Source organism: Cetorhinus maximus, chromosome 12 (assembly GCF_964194155.1).
Source record: "Cetorhinus maximus chromosome 12, sCetMax3.hap1.1, whole genome shotgun sequence".
Classification (NCBI taxonomy): domain Eukaryota; kingdom Metazoa; phylum Chordata; class Chondrichthyes; order Lamniformes; family Cetorhinidae; genus Cetorhinus; species Cetorhinus maximus.
Genome location: NC_135890.1, coordinates 44,358,849 through 44,380,423, shown reverse-complemented (window position 1 = coordinate 44,380,423; position 21,575 = coordinate 44,358,849). Strand labels below are relative to the sequence as shown.

The 21,575-nt window shown below is 44.5% G+C and overlaps 1 protein-coding gene across 4 annotated transcripts in view; it reads right to left on the bottom strand.

The window, feature by feature from the left end:
* The window catches only part of abcd2 (ATP-binding cassette, sub-family D (ALD), member 2), a 146,073-nt gene that overhangs the window by 97,735 nt on the left and 26,763 nt on the right, over positions 1 to 21,575 (bottom strand). The gene's annotated exons all lie outside the window — the stretch shown is intronic.

The window sequence follows — 21,575 nt, the reverse complement described above, 5'->3', positions numbered from 1 at the left end:
TGTTTTCATGCAGGAAAAGCCTGCTCTCATCAGTAGGAAGAGGTCCCAGGCCAGGGGCCACTCACTCACTTTGAGGAGCATGCCATCGCGTTGACTGGTGAGGGCACAGACCATGCCTGCGGTGACGGTGAGGTCGGCAAACACTCTCGTGAGGATCCTGCACCACATCATGCCTCTCTCAATGCCAATGCGCGTGTTCTCTCTTTTGCTTTTGACTCTGCTGCCACGCACTACTTATCTCTACTTTGGTTCACAGGGGGCTTTGCCAAGCAGTCAACACCCTCAGCCAGCCAGTCCCTCTGCTCCATCCACGTCCTCACCTCCAGCCTAGAGAACATCTCTTCCATTGAAGAGCTGGAAATAAACAGTCTGGAAGACCCGTCACAGCGCTTACCCACACCCTGCATCAGCACAGAGACACACACCTCGGTGGGACCTAGATCTAGAGCAGGCTCGGGTTCACAATGCGGTGGCCACCACACAGACATGTGTCCGCAGCAGCAGGAGGCAGGGTTCGTACAAGCTCCCCGGCACTCGGATGACCGTTGGGGATCAGGCATCTGTGAGGCCCGATTCAGGTGATGAGCCTCTAGATTTGGCCTTCCAACTCATCCTGGAGAGTCAGCAGAAGGCAGGGGAACATCAGAAGGCAGGGGAGCAGAACTGTTAGAAGGTCTCAACAGAGTGGCACGCGAGTTGGCAGAGTGCATCTGATTGCTCAGTGATGAAGTAGTGCCCACATGTGCGTGTATGGAGGTCTCTGTGGGGAGGATGGTGGATGCCATGGAGACCCTGGTCCAGCAGAACGCAGGAGCCATGGGTGAGTTCCTGCAGTGGCAACACGAGAGGGAAACTTGGCACCTCAACGTCCCTCCCGGTGCTTCTTCCCCTCAAGGAGTCAGGCCCGAGCACCCGAAGGGAGGAGGAGTGGCAGCTGAACACCCCTGGGTTACTGAATCTCAGGGGCTGTCCACTCCCTCTGAGTCCCCTTTGCCTGTTCTGTTGAAGTGTCATACGGACTCGAAACGTTAACTGTATTCCTCTCCGCAGATGCTGTCAGACCTGCTGAGTTTTTCCAGGTATTTTTATTTTTGTTTTTGTCCTATAAAGAGGCTAACCTAGCTTCCCATTTGATTTGAATAGCTCACTATCAGCTTTTCTCTTTGCAAATTTGATGGACTTGATGTGTATTTCCAGTATTTACTGCTCTTGTTTTACACTTCCAGCATTTGTGGTTTTTCTTTTTCCCTTTATTGATCAAATAATAAAGCTATATTTTTTAAAAATCACCATCATTAAGAAGAATGCACTATAAATACTGATACAAAAATTAGGGCAATAAAATACTAAGAACAGATTATAAATCCTTTGGAAGAAATTGCTCACTCCATCACATTCAAAATATTATTTTCATTTCTTGATGGTTTTTGATTTATAACATGTATTAAGAACATATGAACAAGGACAGTTGCTATTAGTTTGTTATATAACTAATAGCCAAAAGATCACAACACATTATTGTGAAAATCCAGCAGAGGGTGCAAGAAAGCTCTTCTGCAGCACATCAATTTCAGCTTCTGCAGGAAAAGCAGGAAGCAACAGACATTAAAATAAATTGGATGCAGCATGAATCAAAATGAAGTGTACAATACTAGGAAGTCTGAACCAGCATTCTTTCTTTACCCTTCACTAAAAATGCTAAAATTATTTAAACTGAATAATGTTTAACTTACTTTATGGTTTCCCAGATTTCATTGATTGAAGTTTATTCTTTGCATGCATTAGTATATGTCTATCATCCAATGGGGAGAAAAAAGAGACAGTGCCATTTTGAGGCACAGTCCCAGACCAATCTTCAGTTCAATTCAACGCAAGCAGAGTGGACCATTCTTATACAGTGAGGAATAAGACAAGTAACAAGTAACATCCGTGCCACACAAGTGCCAGGTGTCATGATAATGAAGGAAAAAAAACATTGAATTGCGTCTGAAAATACTGGACTTTAAAAATAAGACCTGAGTTTTTAAAAATGCACAAAAGCCACTGGCTGGAATGCTGAAGGATGACTCCCTAAGAGGTAATGGAACCCCACCCTGTTGCCAGTCAACGTACTCCTGAAGACATCCAGAAACTAATTGCTCCCTCCGGTAGAGGCAACGGGACATAATGGGAGACGTGTATCATCTCAACAAGAAATCTTGGGAACAATGTCCAGACAGATTTGTGAATTTGCTTCCCAATTGGAATATACAACGAAGGAGTTAAAAGTGAGCTGAAAAGCTACCCCGGTATCTGTCTGTTGGTGGGTGTTCTGAGAGAGAGAGGGCAAGTGTTGCGCTACTCAGGGATACAATTGCCTATGTACGGGACAGGGGTGTGGACACCTGCCTCATCAGCCTGAACCAGAAGGCGGCCTTTGACAGAGTATTGCACACCTACATGGTGGATGTGCTTTCCAAAATGGGGTTTGGGGAGGGAATCCGCAACTGGATCCAACTGCTCTACACAAACATCTGTAGCGCAGTTTCTATCAATGGGTGGGAATTAGAAAGCTTTCCAATTAAATCTGGAGTCAGGCAGGGCTGCCCCCTCTGCCCTGTCCTGTTTGCGTGTTGCATAAAACCCTTTGCTGAGTCCATCAGGAAGGATCCGGGCATAAGAGGAGTAGCAATCCCAGGCAGTGGAGGCACTCAGGTCAAAGCCTCCCTGTACATGGGCAATGTCACCGTCTTCTGTTCGGATCCACTGTTGGTGCGCAGACTGATCCACATCTGCAACCATTTTGAACTGGCCTCAGGAGCCAAGGTAAATTGTGGCAAGAGCGAGGCCATGTTCTTTGGAAACTGGGCTGACCGATCCTTTGTCCCCTTCACTGTCAGGTCAGACTGCCTGAAGGTGCTGGGGGTATGGTTCAAAGAGACCAGGGCAGGCATTAGAAACTGAAAGGAATGAGTTGCTATGGTGGAAAGAAAACTGGGCATGTGAGAGCGACGTTCCCACTCATTGCGGGTAAGAACCTGGTCATCAGGTGTGAGTGACTCACGGTGTTGCTGTTCGTGGTGCAGGTCTGGCCCATTCCTTACTCCTGTGCAGTGGTGATCACCCAAGCCATCTTTCGCTTTATCTGGAGCTCGAAGATGGGTCATGCTTGCAGAGACATGACGTATAAGCCTCGAGATAAGGGGGGAAAAGACGTGCCCAACATCGTCCTCATCCTGATGGCCACCTTTGTGTGTGGCTGCATCAAGCTGTGCGTAGACCTGCGGTACGTAAACACCACGTGTCACTACTTGCTGAGGTTCTACCTGCCCTCGGTATTACGAAGGATGGGTCTGGCCACGCTGCCGCGGAACACTCCAAGTAGTTGGACCGTGCCATACCATCTATCCCTCGTGGATAAGATTTATGCAGTGAAACACTTTTGACCACAAGTCCATCAGGCAGTGGTCAGCACGTAACGTCCTAGAGGCCCTGCGGGAAAAGGAGATGGTGGATCCTGTCAGATGGTTCCCCAAGCAGACTGTCAAAGTCGTTTGGCAGAAGGCCTCATTGCCAAAACTTTCCAACAAGCACCAAGACGTAGCTTGGCTGGTGGTGAGAAATGCCCTCCTCATCAGATCCTTCTTACATGCCAGGAGTCTCACCCCCTCTGCATGCTGCCCTCCGTTGTTCACCTCCTTGTGGAATGTACCTTTACAAAGAAAGTCTGGAGAGAGATGCAGTAAAGCTTGGGGCAGCTGCCGCAAAGGCGCAATGGGGAAAGGTTGCTGTCTAAGACCTTTCTGCCACAGTGCGCCGAGGGGCTAGAAACTGTATAGGCTCCTCAGGCTGTATGACTCAGAAGGATTGTATGCAGTGAAAACTACATGTGTCACAATTGTACTGAAGCACCTCAGAGTGCAACATGATCTAGGCAGGTAACTTGAATACCACTGCACTGTCTGACTTCTGTAATGATCATATTGAGAGGTCTGTAATGTTCATTGATTGCATTGAAGCACCTCATGATCTATATGGGAAACTTGAATCTGATTGCACTTTTTGTGATGGCCATTTTGAAATGTTTTATGAATAAAGTATATTTTTCCAAAAAAAAAATTGTTGGAAGTTTGACTCAGAAGCAACAGCCGCACAGTACCCTTGCAAATCGCCATTTTGCAGGTATCCTAATTTTCCTCCCTCTCTACCGATTTCAACACTGCTGGAACCTTGAAACTGACTATTCGTCTAGCAGAGTCAATTCTACTGGAATCTTGAATCACAACGGGCTGCAATGCTCAATCACCTACTCCCCACGTGTCAAGGAGTGTTTCGTATACCTTTTTAATATATATATTTTTTCACTTATTTCAAGCTAAATTCTTACTTCTAACCTGTATGACCATATATGCATGTGTTTTATCTTTACTTGCCTTTTGTAGCTAATAAGCTTAGTCTTAGTTTTAACTCAAAAAAGTCTGATCTAATTGGCTCCTTCATAACCAGGACAATTGGGTCTGGGAAAAAGGTGTCTGCGAAAGGGATACTCTTTAGAATAAGTCTTGTTGCAACCAACAGGAGGGGGGATGAATAAATTCAGGGAGCCAGTTCCCTCCTCACCCAGGGCATAACAATTTGGGAGTGTCCAAGCCAGGCGGAGATAAATTGAGGGGTTTCGCCTGGATCAACAACTTGGGGGAACCTCACCTGGGGGTGGGTTATAACATAGGAAATGACCATCTCCAACGAGAGTGAATCTAACCATCACCCCTGGACATTTAATGGTATTACCATCGCTGAATTCCCCACTATCAACTGGGGGTTACCAATGATCAGAAACTGAACTGGACTAGCCACATAAATACCGTGGCTACAAGAGCAAGTCAGAGGCTAGGAATCGTGCGATGAGTAACCCACCTCCTGACTCCCAAAAGTCTGTCCACCATCTACAAGGCACATGTCAGGAGTGTGATGGAATACTCCCCACTTGCCTGGATCAGTATGGCTTCAACAACACTCAAGAAGCTCAACACCATCCAGGACAAAGCAGCCCCACTTGATTGGCACCATATCCACAAACATTTACTCCTTCCAGCACAACGAACCATCTACAAGATGCACTGCAGAAATTCACCAAGGCTCCTTAGGCAGCACCTTGCAAATCCATGACCGCCACCATCTAGAAGGACAAGGGTAGCAGATAGATGGCAACATCACCACCTGGAAGTTCCCCTCCAAGCCACTAACCATCCTGACTTGGAAATATATCGCCGTTCCTTCATTGTTGCTTCCTCAAAATCCTGGAACTCCCCCTGCTAACAGCACTGTGGGTGTACCTACACCATGTGGACTGCAGTGGATCAAGAAGGCAGCTCAGCACCACCTTCTCAAGGACAATGAGGGATGGGCAATAAATACTGGCCTAGCCAGCGATGCCCACATCCCGTAAATGAAGAAAAAAAATCAAGCACTCCATGTCAGAAAAATGGAGAGAAAGAGAGCAAAAGATATGCAAAAAAGTGGACAAAAGAACTTATGGATATGGAACATAAACATCAATGAAATAATGACTAAGGTAATTTGAAAAACAAGTAAGCTTTATCCTCTTGAGAAATTACAATGCTTCTCTGATACAAAAAATGGGGTCCAATTATTGTTGTTTTGATTTTAAGGCCTCCCTTTAATTCTAAAGGGCATAACATATTTGGAGTATTAATATGAGCAATATTTGGTGAAGGCCTGGGGGATTAATCCACTTGATCGCCTTACAATGGAATTCTACTGCAATCTGTTTCATGTTGATCGTAAGGTCAACATGAATTGGAGGGGAAAAGTGGCTTTTTTATTACCAAATTCCAAAGCTGCCAAATGAGAACACACATGTTAGAATTTATTTGAAGGAACATGTGGGATTACCTTAGATTTATCAGAAAACAGGAATAAAAATCACCCTGGATGATACCAGTCCTTCATCTAACTGGTACAAAATACCAGTGCTCTGAAACCTGGATGCAGTTAAATTTGCATCTGACATCTGAATGACACCATGCCGTGTAACATTTCAGCATCAGAACATTCGCTGCAATAGATCATCCCTGACATAAGTTAGAAAAAACATTGAACCAGGTCTAAAAATAGCCAATTAAACAATAAATGCTTATTTTCGGCTGCTTCATCAATGGTCTTCCATCCTTCATTAGGTCAGAAGTGGAGATGATCACTGATGATTGCAGTGTTCAGTTCAAATTGCAACTCGTCAGATAGTAAGAGTTACTGCCTGCATGCAGCAAGACCTGGACAATATTCAGGCGCAGGCTGATTAAGTGACAAGTAACATTCAGACCACATGATAGGCAATGACCATCTCCAACAAGAGAGACTCTATCATCTACCACCATATTCAAAGCATGTCAGAAGTGTGATGGGATACTCTCCACTTGCCTGGATGAATGCAACTCCAACAACACAATGATGGGGGAGCCTAGCACATCAATGCAAAAGATAAGGCTGAAGCATTTGCAGCAATCTTGAGCCAGAAGTGCCGAGTGGATGATCCATCTCAGCTTCCTCTGGAGGTCCCCAGTATCACAGATGCCAGTCTTCAGCCAATTCAATTCACTCCACAGGACATCAAGAAACAGCAGAAGGTACTGGATACTACAAAGGCTGTGGGCCTTGACAATATTCCAGCAATAGCACTGAAGACTTGTGCTCCAGAATTGGCTGCACCCCTAGCCAAGCTGCTCCAGCACAGTTACAACACAGGCATCCACCCGGCTATGTGCTGCACACAAAAAGCAGGATAAATCCAACCTGGCAAATTACTGCCCCATCAGTCTAGTCTCGATCATCAGTAAAGTGCTGGAAGAGGCCATCGACAATGCTAACAAGCGGCACTTGCTTAGCAATAACCTGCTCATTGACGGTCAGTTTGGGTTCCAGCAGGGTCACTCAGCTCCTGATCTCATCACAGCCTTGGCTCAAACATGGACAAAAGAGCTGAACTGCAGAGGTGAGGCGGAGTGACTGCCCTTGACATAAAGGCAGCAAAGCAGTCCATGTCCAAATGCAGCAGGACCTGGACAATATCTAGGCTTGGGCTGACAAGCGGCAAGTAACATTTGCGTCACACAAGTGTCAGGCAATAACCATCTCCAACAAGAGAGAACCCACCCATCGCGCCCTTGACCCTTGATGTTCAAAGGCATCAGCATCACTGAATCCCCTACTATCAACAACCTCAGAGTTACCATTGACCATAAACTGAACCGGACTAGCCATATAAATACTGTGGGTACAAGAGCAGGTCAGAGGCTAGAAATCGTGCGACGAGTAACTCACCTCCTGACTCCCCAAAGCCTGTCCACCATCTATAAGGCACAAGTCAGGATCGTGATGGAGTACTTCCCACTTGTCTGGATGAGCGCAGCTCCCAAAACACTCAAGGAGCTTGACACTGTCCAGGTCAAAGCAGCCCACTTGATTGGCACCCCATCCACAAACATTCACCCCCTCCACCACCGACACACAGTAGCAGCAATGTGTATCATCTACAAGATGCATTGCAGGAATTCACCAAGGCTCCTTTGACAGCACCTTCCAAACCCACGGCCACTACCATCTAGAAGGACAAGGGCAGCAGATAGATGGGAACATCATCACCTGGAAGTTCCCCTCCAAGTCACTCACCATCCTGACTTGGAAATATATCACCATTCCTTCACTGTTGCTGGGTCAAAATCCTGGAACTCCCTTCTTAACAGCACTGTGGGTGTACCTACACCACATGGACTGCAGCGGTTCAAGAAGGCAGCTCACCAGCAGCTTCTCAAGGGGAGCTGGGGATGGGCAATAAATGTTGGCCTGCCAGTGAAGCCCAAATCCCATGAACGAATAAAAGAAAATTGACCAAGTGTGGCATCAGGGAACTGCAGTCGGTGGGGGGGGGTGCGTTTTGGCTGGGAAACTCTCCACTGGTTGGAGTCATCCCTAGCACAAAAGAGGATGGTTGTGGTTGTTGAAGGTCAATCATCTCAGTCCCAGGACATCGCTGCAGAAGTTCCTCAGAGTAGTAACATAGTAACATGTGCTGTGGATAAAGGGGAACTGGTGGATGTACTGTACTTAGTTTCCCAGAGGGCATTTGATGAAGCGCCACGTCAAAGGTTATTGCAGAAAATAAAAGCTCATGATATAGGGGGTAACATACTGGCATAGATAGAAGATTGGATGGCTAACAGGAAGCAGAGAGTAATCCTAAATGGCTCTTTTTCAGGTTGGCAAGATGTAACAAGTAGCGTGCCAAAGGGATCAGTGCTGAGACCTAAACTGTTTACAATTTATATAAATGACCTGGATGAGGGGATTAAAGGGATGGTTGCCAAATTTGCTGATGACACAAAGATAGGTAGGAAAGTAAGTTGTGAAGAGAATATAAGGAGGCTACAAAAATATATAGGTAGGTTAGGTGAGTGGGCAAAAATCTGGCAGATGGAGTATAACGTAGGAAATTGTGAAATTGTCTATTTTGGCAGGAAGAATAAAAGAGAAGCATATTGTCTAAATAGTGGGAGATTGTTGAGCTCTGAGATTCAGAGGGATCTGGGTGTCTGTCCTAGTGCATGAATTACAAAAGGTTGGTATGCAGATACAGCAATTAATTAGGAAAGCTAATAGAATATTATCATTTATTGCGAGGGGAATTGAATACAAAAGTAGGGAGGTTATGCTTCAGTTATACAGGGCACCGGTGAGACCACATTTGGACTGTGTACAGTATTGGTCACCTTTTTTAAGGAAGGATGTAAATGCATTGCAAGCAGCTTGGAGAAGGTTTTACCAGACTAATACCTGGAATGGGTGGGTTGTCTTATGAAGAAAAGTTGGACAGACTAGGCTTGTATCCGATGGACAGACGAGGCTTCTAAGGGGCGGCCTGATTGAAATATATAAGATCTTGAATGGTCTTGACAGAGTGGATGTGGAGAGAATGTTTCCTCTTGTGGGAGAATCTGGAACTAGGTGTCACTGTTTAAAAAATAAGGGGTCGCTCATTTAAAACAAAGATGAGGCGAAATTTTTTCACTCATAGAATCGTGAGTCAAAAGGCAGTGGAAGCAGAGTCTTTGAATATTTTTAAGGCAGAGGTGGATAGATTCTTGGTAAGCAAAGGGTTGATAAGTTACCAGCGGTAGGTGGGATGCAGATTTCAGGGGCAGGATTTTGCCTTTGGGATGTGGGGTTGGTGGGGGCGGGCAGGGGCGGTCGGTAAACTGACCGCTGCCCGCTATCGACAAAGTGCCGCGGTTTCACGCTGGCGAGCCAATTAAGGCCTGCCCAATGTGATACGTGAGCAGCAGCACTGAACGCTGCTTGTGTGGGCGGGGGGAGGAAGACGAGTAGGCCTAGCGCGCACTGCGTGCATGCTCGCAAAAGAGCGCGGAATGATCTCCTTGAGGCATGGAGCTGCCTCAGGGAGATGAAGAATATATTGAAAAAATTATTAAACAGCGGAAAAAAATTAATAAAACATGTCCCCTCATGTGACTGTCACATGAGCAGGGACATGCAGGGACATGTTTTTAATTAAAAATTAAAGTTTTTATTTCATTTGTATTTGCTTTTGGAAAATTCATCCTGCCCGGATGAAGTTTCCAAAAAAATGCAAAGGCCACTTGGCCTTTACACCTGCCCGTCAACCGTTAGGTTGAATGGACAGTGAAAAATTCAAGACAATTGATAACTTAATGGCTTTAGTAGGCCTTTTAATAGTCGGTGGGCGCGCTGCCGGCTCTGGCACATGCATGCTAACCGAATCATCATGTGACTACACATTGACGTCGGCACGCTCAGCTGACATCAGCGCGCGTCATTTTACACTTGGTCGGGTCGGCAGACGCCCGCCCACTGAGCTAAAAATTCTGCCCCAAGTTACTATCAGATCAGCCATGATCTTATTAAGTGGCAGAGCAGGTTCAAGGGGCTGAATGACCTACTCCTGCTCATTGTTTGGATGTTCATATGTTTGTGTCCTCAGCCCAACCATCTTCAGTTACTTCATCAATGACCTTCCTCCCATCATAAGGTAAAAAGTGGGGATGTTCGCTGATGATTGCACAATGTTCAGCACTACTCGCGACTCCTCAGATACTGAACCAGTCCATGCCCAAATGCAGCAAGACCTGAACAATATCCAGTCCAAAAGCCAAGTAACATTTGCGCCACACAAGTGCCAAACGATGACCATCTCCAATAAGAGAGAATCTAACCATCGCTCCTTAACATTCAATGGCATTACCATTACTTAATCCTCCACTATCAACATCCTGGGGGTTACCATTGACCAGAAAATGAACTGGACTAGCCATATAAATACTGTGGCTACAAGAGTAGGTCAGAGACTCGGAATCCTGCAGCGAGTAACTCACCTCCTGATTCCACAAAGCCTGTCCACTATCAACAAGGCACAAGTCAGGAGTGTTATGGAATACTCTCCACGTGTCTGCATGAGTGCAGCTCCAACAACACTCAAGAAGCTTGATCCACCCAGGACAAAGCAGCCCAATTGATTGACACCCCATCCACAAACATTCACTCCCTCCACCACCGGCACACAATGGCAACAGTGTGTACCATCTACAATATGCACTGGAGGAACTCCCCAAGCCTCCTCAGGCAGCACCTTCCAAACCTACAACCACTGGCAACTAGAAGGACAAGAGCAACAGACGTATGGGAACACCACCTGGATCTTCCCACCAAGCCACACACCATCCTGACTTGGAAATTTATCGCTGTTCCTTTACTGTTGCTGGATCAAAATCCTGGAACCTCCCTAACAGCACTGTGGGTGTACCTACACCACATGGACTGCAGCAGTTCAAGGTGGCAGCTCACCATCACACTCTCAAGGGCGATGAGGGATGGACAATAAATGTTGGCCTCACCGGCGACACCCACATCCCATGAATGAATAAAAAGAAGCTTGGCACCATCCAAAACAAAGCAGCCCACTTAATTGGCATCCCATCCACCACCTTAGACCCTCGACCACTAGTGCACTGTGGGTACAATGTGTACCATTTACAAGGTGCACTGCAGCAACTCGCCAAGCCATCTTTGACAGCACACCCCAAAATTGCAACTTCTACCACTTAGAACAGTGCTTCCCAAACATGTCCCCAGTATGACCCCATTTTTATTCTTCAGACTTCAAATGACCCAGTGTATAAATTTGGGGAGTATGAGAGCTGTTAACCATGGCGAGGGCGAGGATTCAGACAGCTTGCACAATCATTGTTGTACAGAGCACTTGAAGCAGCTGAATGCTTGCAATAACCTCAACTAAAATTTGATATATCATAAAATCTACATTATAAATTGGGCTCATGCACAATTAACTTTTTATAATCTCTTTATAACTCTCTATAATTCTTAGCAGCATAAAATCTTGAAGTTCCACTTCTACATGTACAGGACATTTTATACGCATGACTGAAAATTACACGCTGTACCAGATTTTATGATTGTCACCATAGTAGGATTTTAGTTCTACACAACAGAAAATATCTTCCTCCCCTACAAAAAATATTATGGCTCATAAAACGTTTAGTAAGCATGAATATGGACTTTTTAAAAATTGTGTACGTATATCTCTCAAATTTAGACTGGTTTGCACAATCTTTGGTTGTTTCAATGACAGAAGAGATAGCAAGCTTGGTGCATCTCTCTTTGTACCCATGATATGGACTTGTATTGGTTTGACATTGACTACTGAGTTGGGGGAGTTGGTAAAAAGGCAAGCTTGCTACAAAAAAAAGCACCCACCTGTTCACAGGCTTTTTTTTTTGCAGCAGACAGGCCTCAGAGAGCAGCCCATTAGGACATGCCCACCAACAGAAAACAAAAGTGAGGAGTTGAAGAGGCTTCGCAGCTGTTCACATTCAGTCTGAACTCCACGGCAGCCATTGCTGCCTTGGAGGTCATGACATCAAGATTTAATATCGCAACCCCATTCGGGGATCGTAACCCACAGCTTGGGAAGCCCTGACTTAGAAGGACAATGGCAATAAGTGCATGGGAACACCACCACCTCCAAGTTTCCCTCCAAAGTCACACACTATCCCTACTTGAAACCATATCACCATTCCTTCATCACTGCAGGGTCAAAATCCTGGAAGTCTCTATCTAACATCCCTATGGCATTACTTTCACTACACAGGCTGCAGTGGTTTAAGAAGGCAGTTCACCATTAGCTTCTCAGAGCCAATTAGAGATAGGCAATAAATTCTGGCCTTGCCAGCAGCTCCCACATCCCATTAATGAATTTAAAAAAAAGTGAACTTTGCAGCTTAATGCTTCAACAAAATCTCTTTAGTCACTTATTCTGAAAAATAGCTAATGAATCTACTTCTGGATAACCTAATTTGTTGAAGACAAAATCTACAGCATAAATTATAAGTTCAGTGTGAATATAACATTACTCTTCATAAGAAACCTGCTATCACATTCCATCCATTCTCTTGTGTCAAAAACATAATCTGATATCAACAATACTAATGTCAGCATGAGATTCTGATTTGTTGATAAATCCGATGATGATATATTGTCTGTCCAAACACACATTGCTTAATTTTGGGTCTGTTCTGATCTAACTGGAGCATTAGCCATATCAATGAGTCCCCCAGTCAGTTTATTAACTTTGTGAGTAGTTCCACAGATCATGCATCCAGGATCTTTAGAGATCAGTACTCTGTTCTGTAAGAGTCAAAGATTACAGTATCAATATAATATGAATCTTGCAGACAATTGTCTCTGAATACTAGAAAGCAAAAGCAAGTGTATAGATTCTTAATAAACCTCCATGTCCTGCAACGGTGGAAGATGCTTTTCGGACATCACTGAGCAATATAATTCAGTTACAAAATTCTAATGCAGAATCTGCACTCATGATGAATGTCAGCTGACAGCAGCTAGAGGATATACATGTTATCTACAGGTGGAATCCTGCATCCTACTGTCTAGGTGGAAAATTAAAATGGCCTTAAGATTATTTAGCTAGAGAAATATGATGCCACAAGAACTTAAGAAATAGGAACAAAAGTAGACCATTGGGCCTGTCTCTCATTCAATAAGATTATGGTTGATCCTGCACCTCAAGTTTCACTTTTCTGCTTAATCCCTCTAACCTTGATTCCCCTAGAGTCCCAGCCTTGATGATGCTCAAAAATGAAGCACTCATAATCTTCTGGGACAAAGAATTCCAAAGCTCACAACACTCAGAGAAGAAGTTTCTGCCTATTTCAGTCTAAAATTATCAACCCCTTATCTTGAAACTATGCCCCCTAGTTCTACATGCTCCAGGCAGTAAAGCCTTCTCAGAATCTTATCAGTTTCAATTAAATCAACTTTCTTTCTTTTGAACTCCGGAGAGTATAGACCCAATCTACTCAACTGCTTATCACAGTACAACCCTCTCTTCCCTGAAATCAATCCAATTCACTGCACTAGTTCCAAAATAAGTATACCCTTCCTTCGACAAGGAGACCAAAACAGTATTCAATGTGTGGTCTCACCAAACCCTATACAATTGTTTTTTTTGAAGAAATGTGATGAAATTTATACTGTTTAAGGCGGGTGTAGCAGGTAAGGCTGGATAGAAGGCTAGCGATAAGTGGGGACAAAGGAGAGACTGAAAAAGATGTCATGAACAAAAGGACAAAGGGAGTGTTAATGGTAGTGGTAAGGGCTAAAAAAGGTAATGATAGTGGCATTAAGGTAAGAAAGCAGAATGTGATAATAGCAGAACAAGGGTAAGCACTGTGTGAAAGAACAACATGGAACAAGTAACAGATGGCCCTTTTGGGGAGTAGGGGGCGGTGGTGGGGAAAAAGGATAGAAAATGGGATAAAAGGGGGGGATAAAAAAGCCGATACAACAATGATTAAATGAATAGAAATAAGTGGATAAAAAATAAAAATGAATGTGAAAAAAAGGGTTACAAAAGGGGTGAGGATAGAGGAGAGAGTTCATGGCCAGAAGTTGCTGAACTCAATGTTAAGTCCAAAAAGCTGTAAAGTGCCTAATCGGAAGATGAGGTGCAGTTCCTTCAGTTTGTGTTAGGCTTCACTGGAACATTGCAGCAGGCCAAGGACAGAGCAGGATGGTGTATTGAAATGGCCAGCAACAGGAAGGTCTGGGTCATGCTTGTGGGCAGAACGAGGGTGTTCCGCAAAGCGGTCATCCAGTCTGTGTTTGGTCTCCCCAGTGTGGAGAAAACCGCATTGGAGCAGTAGGCCAAATTGAAGGAGGTGCAAGTGAAGCACTGCTTCTCCTGAAAGGAATGTTTGGGCCTTTGGATGGTGAGGAGGGAGGAGGTAAAGGTGCAGGTGTTGCACCTTCTGCGATTGCATGGGAAGGTGCTGTGGGATGGGGATGAGGTGTTGGGGGTGATGGAGGAGTGGACCAGGGTGTCTTGGAGGGAACAGTCCCTGCGGAATGCTGACAGGCTCTGAAGAAGGGTCATACAGACTGGAAACATTAACTATGCTTCTCTCTCCACAGATGCTGTTAAACCTGCTGGGTTTTTCCAGCATTTTCTGTTTTTGTTTCAGATTTGCAGCATCTGCAGTATTTTGCTTTTACTTATACAATTGTTAGCAGGACTTGCTTAGACTTCTACTCCAGCCCGCTTGCAATAAAGGCTAACACGCTAATTGCCTTCCTTCATGCTTCCTGTCCCTGCATTTCTCTCTTTCTTGTATAAGAGCAACCAAATTTCTCTGAAAAAACATGAGGAAGTTTCCCACTGTTTAAAAGATATTCTGCTTTTCTATTCTTCCTGCCGAAGTAAAGAACCTCACATTTTCCCAACAGTATATTCCATCTGCTGCTTTATTTCTCACTCACTCAATCCCAGTATATCTCTTTGAAGCCTCTTTGTGTCCTCTTCACAGCTTACTGTCCCACCTAGTTTTGCATTGTCAGCAAACCTGGATACATGATTCTCCATCTCTTCGTCTTAAGTCATTAATATAGACTATAAATAGCTGAGGTGACAGCAAAGATCCTTGTGACAACTGACTAATTACAGCCTGTCAAATTGAAAATAACCTGTTTACCCCTACTCTCTTTCTGTCCAGTGATTAATCCTCTATTCATGTTAATATGTTACCCAAAGCCCCATGACCTCTTGTTTAATTACTTTTATGTAGTACCTTGTCAAATGCCCTTTGGAATTCCATTTCTACAACTTGTTTCCCTTTATCAACCCTGTTAACTATATCCTCAAAAAAACTCTACTGAATTTGTTAGACACAATCTCCCTTTTGTAAAACTGTGTTGCTTCTGTCTAATATTGTTATGACATTCCAAGTGCCCTGTTACCACATCCCTATGTTAGGCTAACTGGCCTGTTGTTCCCTGTTTTTTTCTCTTCCTCCTTTCTCTCTCCTTGCTTTCTCGAATATAATGGGCTGTAACTTCCGATGGAGTGGCAATTGAGACGGATTTCCACTCCGCTCAAAAGTGGTTACCTGGAAATCCAGGCCATGCTATCTCGCCTGACCTGACACTGGACGGGGGACATCTGAAATCTGTGCAACACAACTTGCTCCTGGGGCTTGCCATCAAGGGCAGCTCAGTCGCAGGTAAGTAATCCACACCCCCTTTTTTACAGCACTAGGTCCAGCTAGGTTTAAAAGTCTTTGACAAGCCAGGGAGGAGGGGGGAAGTCGGGCCTGGCCGGGGCCCGTGGGCGGGAAGGTCAGGATACGGGCTGGGAGGAGGGGTGGGGGGAGTTCCCGTGGTGGGGTGGGGGAAGGGAAAGTCTTGTGGGGATGGGGCATTCCCATGGTGGGGAGTGGGGACAAGTCCCATGGGAGTGGGGAATCCTCCGGGTTGGGTGGGTTGGGGGAGGGGGGAGTGTAATCCGGGGGTGAGCCGAGTCCTGTGGAGGGGGTAGTCCCATGGAGTGGGTGCAGTAGTCGGGAGTGTAGGGGGAGCAGGGGGGAGAAAGAGTTCCACAGGTGTGGGGAGTTTCTGTGGGGTGGGGAGTCCCATGTGGGGGGGTAGTCAGGGCGTGGAGAGTCCCCTGAGAGGTCAGGGGGTAGCCTCCCCATGAAGGGTCTGGGGTGTCAATACAATGGTTACCTAGAAGCGAGAAGTGGTTTTAATTCTTCTAACATTTTCTGGGTAACTACTGATGTAACACAGTTGGAACCATCCAAAGTTTGCAATTTAAATCGCATTTTCGGATGGTTCCCAATACAGAAGTTTGCTCTTCCTGGGAAATTGCTGTGCATATCTTTGGGGTACCACCCAGTTACACTGCCCCGGAGCTCGGAAGTTACGGCCCAATGTTTGCTATCTTCTGAATGAATGGGATCGTTCTAGAATCTAGGAAATTTGGAATATCATAACCAATGCATCCACTATCTCTGCAGCCCTCTTTTAGAACCCTAGGATGTAGATCATCGGGTCTAAATGATTTGTTGGCCTTTAGTCCCATTATCTTCTGTTAAACTTTTTCTCCACTGATATTAATTACTTTACCCCACTGTCATTAGCCCCGTGGTTCCCTGCTACTTTTCGTATGATTTTTGCATCTTCTACTGCGAAAACAGAAACAAAATATTCATTTAATGTCTCTGCTATTTCCTTATTCCTAATGATTTCTCTCATCTCAGCCTCTAAGAGACCAACATCTACTTTTGCTACTCCGTTCTTTTTTAAATACTTCTAGAAGTTCTGAAAAGCTACAGATATGTCTGGAACCAAGTGCCTGTGAAGAAATGGCTTTGTAAAAAAAAGTTTAGCGAAATTTTTCTCAATTGATAATGACTCCTAGCATCTATCACAAATTCAAAACCTGCTGACTACAGTCTCTTCTAAATTGAGGCAGGAAACTTAAACATCAATAACTTGAAATGATATAGTGCCTTTAATGTCATAAAATATCCCAAGGTATTTTACAGGAGTTAAAAGCAAAAAACTGTGGATGCTAGAAATCCAAATCAGAAACAAAAATACCTGGAAAAACTCAGCAGGTCTGACAGCATCTGCGGAGAGGAACACAGTTAACGTTTCGAGTCCGTATGACTCTTCAACAGAACTAAGGAAAAATAGAAAAAAGAGGTGAAATATAATCTGGTTTAAGGGGGGGGAGGTGGGACAGGTAGAGCTGGATAGAGGGCCAGTGATAGGAGCAGATATCCATCCCCACCCCCTTTCCGATCCCCCCTTTTTTCCAATAATTTATATAGATTTTTCTTTTCCCACCTATTTCCATTATTTTTAAATGTATTTCCATCCATTGTTTTATCTCTACCTTTTAGCCTATTTCGATCCCTTCCCCCCACCCCACCCCCACTAGGGCTATCTGTACCTTGCTCGTCCTGCTTTCTACCCTTAATGTCACCTATTAACACATTCCTTAGATAATATCACCACCTTCAACACCTCTTTGTCCTTTTATCTATGACATCTTTTGGTTATCTCCACCTATCACTGGCCCTCTATCCAGCTCTACCTGTCCCACCCCTCCCCCCTTAAACCAGCTTATATTTCACCTCTTTTCTATTTTTCCTTAGTTCTATTGAAGAGTCATACGGACTCGAAACGTTAACTGTGTTCCTCTCCGCAGATGCTGTCAGACCTGCTGAGTTTTTCCAGGTATTTTTGTTTTTATTTTACAGGAGTGTTGGGAACAAAATTTGGCACAAAGTCATAAAAGGAGATGTTAGGGCAGATGACCAAAAGCATGGTCAAAGAAATAGGCATTATGGAGCGTCTTAGAGGAAAGAAAGGTAGAGAGGCAAAGAGATATAGGTAGTGAATTCCAGAGCATAGGTCCTAAATATAACTTATGCCGTGGACACCAATGATGGAGTGTTTAAAATCAGGAATGTTCAAGAGGCTAAATTGATGAAGTGCGGAGATCTTGAATAAGTGTTTCCTAATTTCACTCCTGAAAGACTTGGTGCTAGTTTTGACTATGTTTTCTAGTCCTATGTTCCACAACTAGCAGAAACAGATTCTCCCAATCAGCCTATTTGTTTCCATTAATATCTTGAAAACTTCATCAAATCCCTTAAATCTAATAGGAGGTTCTAATACTTATTCTCCTTCCTCTTGCAGGGGGGTGCTTGATTTCATTGGTGCTTCCCCACCGCAATGTTGCTAAGACTGAAACATCATCAGAATGGGGAGATTATACCCCATCCCTTAACACCATAGCATCATGCACTGGTAATCCAATTCACTGCACCAAAGAAAACTTTAATAATGACCGGATTCTTAATTCTGTAGCGATAATACGTTCCTTACTTCATCAAATTCATATTTTCTATCATATTTTGTACCATATGAACATACTAACATTCTTCTAAATGCCAGTAGATGCAGGCCCAACCTGTCCTCATAAGATAACCTCTTCATCCCAGGGAGCAGTTGAGTGAATCTCCTCTGAACTGCTTCGAATGCAATTATATTCTTTCTCTAGTAAAGAGACCAAAACTGTACACCATACTCCAGATGTGGGTCTCGCCGATGCCCTATACAACTGTAGCAAAACTTCCTTACTTTTAAATTCCATTCCCTTTGCAATAAATGACAACATTCCATTTGCCTTCTCAATCACTTGCTGTACCTGCAGACTAACTTTTTGTGATTCATGTATCAGGATACCTAGATCCCTCTGGACCACAGAGTTTTGCAATCTTTCTCCATTTAAATAATGTACTACTTTTGTATTCTTCCTGCCAACGTGGACAAGTTCACATTTTCCCACATTATACTCAGTCTGCCAATTTTTTGTGCATTCACTTAACCTATCTATATCCCTTTGGAGAATCTTTATCTCCTCTTGACAACTTACTTCCCACCTATCTTTGTATCATCAGCAACTTTAGCAACCATACATTTGGTCCCTTCATCCAGATCATTGATATAGGATGTAAATAGCTGAGGCCCCATCACTGATCCCGGCACGAGCAGTTCAGAGAAGGTTTACTTGACTGATATCTGGGATGGGGGGATTATTTTACAAGGAAATATTGGACAGGTTGGGACTGTATCCATTGAAGTTGAGAAGATTGAGAGGTGATCCTATTGAAGCATACAAGGCCCTGAGGGGACTTGACAGGGTAGATGCTGAAAGGATGTTTCACCTTGTGGGAGAGACTAGAACTAGGGGACACAGTTAAAAATAAAGGGTCTCCCATTTAAAACAGAGATGAGAAGAATTTTTTTCTCTCAGAGAGTCACGAATCTTAAGAACACTCTTCCCCAGGGAGTGGTGAAAGCAGGGTCAATTAATATTTCTAAGGCAGAGGTAGACAGATTCTTGACTAACAAGGGAGTCAAAGGTTATCGGGAGTAAGTGGAATGTGAAGCTGAGGCCACAATCAGATCAGCCATGAACTTATTGAATAGTGGAGCAGTCTTGAAGGGCTGACCAACTCAAAAATGACCCATTTATTACTAGTCTCTGCTTCCTGTTAGCCAACCAATACTCTATCCATGATAATATGTCCGCCCCCCCATACCATGATCTCTTATTTTGTGTCGTAATCTTTGAGGTGGCACCTTATCAAATACCTTCTGCAAATCTAAGTAAACCACTCTCCAGGTTCCCTATTATCCACATTACTTGTTACTTTCTCAAAGAACTCATAAGTTTGTCAAACATGATTATCCTTTCACAAAACCATGTTGACTCTGCCTAATTGCATTAGCATTTTCCAAGTGCCCTGCTAGGACCTCCTTAATAATAGATTCTAGCAATTCTCTGTGAAAAATGTCATGAAGATGTGCTTTATGGCAAATAATGATTCTAATCCACCTGCTGGAAACCTGAATTGACTTTTAAAAACAGATTTTTTTAAAACAGAGACTAAAGTGATTTGAACTCACAGCCCAAGATGGCTAATCACAATATGCATTACTATACGCTCATTGGAGTAGAGACAATTTGTCTGCAAAGCCCATCAAAGACAATGGCTTCATGGGAGTGTGAAGGGCTCAACTCCTCTCATTAACAAAGCATCTATGGCAACTACCTGACACATTCAACTATTGGAGATGGGCCATTAAGACCAATTGCTTGTACAATGGGACCTTTGGCTAAGTTAGCTTCCAGACATGAGCTAGTCAAGCCACCTTTTGGAATACACAGGCAATGGGCAGGATTTTACGCTCGGCGTGTGGCCAACACGCCCGATGGTTAAATGACGCATGATGACGTTGGGCGTGTGTCCCGACACCATCGCATACTCGTGCATTATTTCGTTTGGCAGGCGTGCGCCAGAGTTGGCTGCGTGCCCGCCGATAATTAAAAGCTTTTTTTAAAAAAAGCTTTTTAAAAGCCATTAACAAGCTAATTAAAATCAAATTTACGCTGCCAGTCCAACCTTACAGTTGGCCATGGGCAGGATGAGGTTTCCTAAAGCAAATAAACATTAAATGAAAACTTTACTTTGGAATTAAAAATATGTCCCATCTCATGGCCTTGTATGCTTCAATAGGATCACCTCTTGATGGCCACATGAGTGCAGTCTATGGCACCCTGGATGTGGGGGAACCCAGCAATTGCTACGAAGCCTCTGGTTTGCTCAGCCTGCTGGCTTCGTCCATCCAGAAATGAATGAATGTCATGACTCATCTGAACAGAGCATCATTGACCAGCTTGATGCAACTGTGGACAGCTGATTGGGACATTGCACAAAGGTCCCCAAATGACCCCCTGGAAAGATCCAGATGTGAAAAAATTGAGGGCAACTGTGACCTTTAGAGCCACTGGCATTGGGTGCTCACCCGCACACCTGGAGGCAATCTCCAGCCCAATCATCTGGCATATGGATGCCATGGTGTCGCTACAGAGGTGGAGCCTCCTGCGGCACTGGGCCTCAGACATGTTGAGGTAACTGAATCACTGCCTGTAGACTCTGGCAGCAGGATAATGGCATCTTCTGAAGTGCCTTCCGCCTTGGCCTCCCTGCTGGTCCTGCACCTCTCCTCCAACAGCTCTCTCCCTGGGATTCTGCCTGCAGACACTTGGCCTCCTCTCCCTTCTGCCTGCAGACACTTGGCCTCCTCTCCCTTCTGCCCATCTCTTCCTCTTCAGAGGAGGTCCCACCAGCGGAATAAACAATCCCCATCTACTGAAAAGCAGATGGCACCGTCTCATGCACTGATGGCTGCAATTGGCAGAAATCCTCCAAGACAGTTGACTAAACAAAAGAGTCCTCAAAACAAAACTAACAAAGCAAATACTTCAGCAGAAACCACAGGAAAAGATATGAAATCTCAGCACGAAAGCAGCAGCAAACTCTCACCTGAGCTCCTAACAACTTACACAGCCAATGCTCCGGTCCCCTTTTATCCCGTCCTTAGATGAGAAATGAGAAAGAAACAGATTGGCCGCCTCCCTGTGTTGCCCATGCGATGCGCACTAAATCGCGTGGGCAACATAAACTTTGGATCAATTGGGTTGTTAATGGGCTTAATTGGCCGTTTAATTGTCGACAGGTCTGCATCCAACTCCCGTGTGCACCTGCCAACTGTAATATTGTGCGCGAGCATGAAGATGTCAGGACATG